The sequence below is a fragment of the Phoenix dactylifera genome, unplaced genomic scaffold (genome assembly GCF_009389715.1).
Source record: "Phoenix dactylifera cultivar Barhee BC4 unplaced genomic scaffold, palm_55x_up_171113_PBpolish2nd_filt_p 000404F, whole genome shotgun sequence".
Taxonomy (NCBI): domain Eukaryota; kingdom Viridiplantae; phylum Streptophyta; class Magnoliopsida; order Arecales; family Arecaceae; genus Phoenix; species Phoenix dactylifera.
The window spans coordinates 371,457-374,559 of NW_024067846.1; positions in this window are offsets into that span (position 1 = coordinate 371,457).

Genomic DNA, 3,103 nt, shown 5'->3' on the forward strand with positions numbered 1-3,103 from the left:
TTCAGACGTCGGTGACCGAGCTTTCCACTACGCACAGCAGAGCCACCACGTCTATCATCACACAGCTTGGCCATGTGACAGAGGCAGTCGCCCTCCTCATGGAGCAGAGCCGATTGAGAGGAGGAGTCACATCCTCCAGAGGTGGAGATGCATCCTCGAGAGGAGGAGCCACATCCTCGAGAGGTGGAGCTACATCCTCCAGAGGAGGAGATGTATCCTCGAGAGGTGGAGCCACATCCTCGAGGAGGTCATAGATGATTTTGAGTGGTGTTTTGTCTTCTTTTGTATTGTTCTTGCTTTACTTATAGTATGCTCAAATGTATTCATCTTCATATCAATACAATGAGTAGACATCTTATCTTCATTTCTGTGCCAATTGACTGTGCCATTTGATGTTTGATTGTGCCATTTGTGCCATTGATTGTGTGTGAGTGCTTCCTTTTTGATATGATGACAAAAAGGGGGAGAAATATGTATAAAATATGTAAAAAGGGGAGAAATATGGATAAAATATGTAAAAGAACTCTTAAAAACACACACAAATTTGTTCTCAGTGGATTCGGTACCTCGAGGCTCATTATCTGTCTTTTGGAGCTCCTAATGGAGTAATCTCCAGAATCTATTCAAGGAATATTCGGAGATTAGCTGAATCGTACTCAAGAACAAATTGACAGATTTTCCCTCTAAAAACAAAAATTCAGTTCAAAAATTTCAAAGCATTAAAAGGAAATTCAGAAAATCAAAACTAGTTGAATGCATATGTTGAGGGGGAGAATCTGAATTTTAATCAAGATAAATCATTAATAACATATAAGCCAAACAATTGATTGCATAATATGAAGGCTTATATAATTCCAAATGAAAGGGGGAGCTTTAACTCCGAAATTTAAATGTTTCACACCTTTCAAACTTGGATAAATTAAATTTTTCAGACATTTGAATTCATTTATGGATTTTATTTCATTACTTATTGAGCAATTCATTTTACATATACTCAAAGTTTTGTCATCATCAAAAAGGGGGAGATTGTGGAGTGATTGATTAAAACCCCGTTTGATTTTGATGAGCTCAAAGCATTTGAGTATATCGTGTGATTACTAATGAATTCAATTGAGTGTTTCAGTGAAAATCCTGCTCAGTGTCTCTAGACTTGGTTCATAACCTTTTGGATAAGTTAAGAACTCTGCATGAACCAATGTCTGAGATTCGAGTCGACTCCCGAGTTTCACGAGTCGACTCCAAGCGTATCAAGGTCACTGGCACGAGCTCGAGTCGACTCCTAATCAGTATGAGTCGACTCCGACTGAAAACAGACAGAAGGATAAAAGAGCAGTTTTTCAGATCTTAGATTCGAGTCGACTCCAGTGGAACGCGAGTCGACTCCCAGCGGTACACAAAGAAAAAGTCAGAGAGCGTTTTATGGACTCTGAGATTCGAGTCGACTCCCGCAGTACGCGAGTCGACTCCAAGACTGTGCGACCATCGACAGACAGAAAACCATGTTACTGCCTCTGAGATTCGAGTCGACTCCCAGACAGCTCGAGTCGACTCCAAGACAAGCTTCACGTCAAAAGGCAGAAGACCAACTTTCGGAAACTGAGAGCCGAGTCGACTCCAAGAAAGTTCGAGTCGACTCCAAAACTGGATGAGCCAAAAGTCAGAGAATCGGGAGTTCGGGCTCTGAGATTCGAGTCGACTCCCAGACAGCTCGAGTCGACTCCAAGACAAGCTTCACGTCAAAAGGCAGAAGACCAACTTTCGGAAACTGAGAGCCGAGTCGACTCCAAGAAAGTTCGAGTCGACTCCAAGACTGGATGAGCCAAAAGTCAGAGAATCGGGAGTTCGGGCTCTGAGATTCGAGTCGACTCCCAAGATAGACGAGTCGACTCGAGTGGACAAAATTCAAATTTGGGTCCACGGACTTCAGAGGATGAGCAGACTCCAAAATTGCCAGGTCAGCGCCAGAAGTTGGCGAGTCGACTCCGGGTCAAGACGAGTCGACTCCCAGTCAAGACGGCAACTTTAATTCAAACTTGGAACAGTTGCCGAGTCGACTCCGGAAAAGCTCGAGTCGACTCCTGCTACAGCCGAGTCGATTCCTGATCGCGCGAGTCGACTCCAACCCACCAACGGTCACATTGTCAGGCTGCGCAGAGTGTGCAGAACGGCCAGAAAAAGTAGAGTAACGGCTAGTTTCCGTGGGGGTTGGCTTAAATAGCCACAGAAGACTGTAGCAAGACAGAGAATACACATTCCACTCCAAGCATTCGAGTTTTCAAGCTTTGCAAGTGCTCTTAAACGAGAAAAAGGGGAGATCTGCATTTACTGCTCCACCAACATCTTCCCAGCATTCAAAGCTTCCTCCTCCTGCTTTCAAGTCGACCACTCTTTCAAGAGGAGACCGGAGTTCCAGAAGCCACACCTCTTCACCATCTTAAAAGCGTTTGAGGGCTTCTAACTCCTTTACGATTATATTGTTTTAAATCTGCTTTTTGAGAAGCTATTTTCTGTTTTCTTCCATCTCGTGTATTTACTTGATTCAATCAGGGGATTGAATCAAGGGGTTCAAGGTTGGTTGGTGAGCCGGTTTTAAAACCAACGTGTGTAAGGGTTTGATTGTGAGCCCGGGAAAACAATCGGTGACGGTTCTAGTCGGTGAGCCTGGAAAAACCGACCGAGTTCGTTGTGAGCTCGTAAAACAACAAGTTTGGTTGTGAGCTTGCAAAACAACCGGCTGTAATCCAAAGGGGGTTATAGTGAATTCCCAAGAGAAACTTGGGGAGTGGACGTAGGAGCAAGGGATAGCTCCGAACCACTATAAAACTTGTGTTTGTGATTGATTGTCTCTCCCTCTTCTCATTTCATATTACTCACAGCACATAGTAATTAATTAAATAACTTGCAATAGTTTTTAATTAATCATCCATAACGTTTTAAATTATCTAAATTATTTTAAAACCCAATTCACCCCCCCCTCTTGGGTTGTCTATCTGGGCAACAAACCAAAAAGCTAGATCATTCAAGAGAGAAGTTAGAAAGAAAAGCTCAAGGGAGTGAGTGCATTCAAGGAAGGAAATCAAGTATTCTCAAGTCTCCCAAGCGA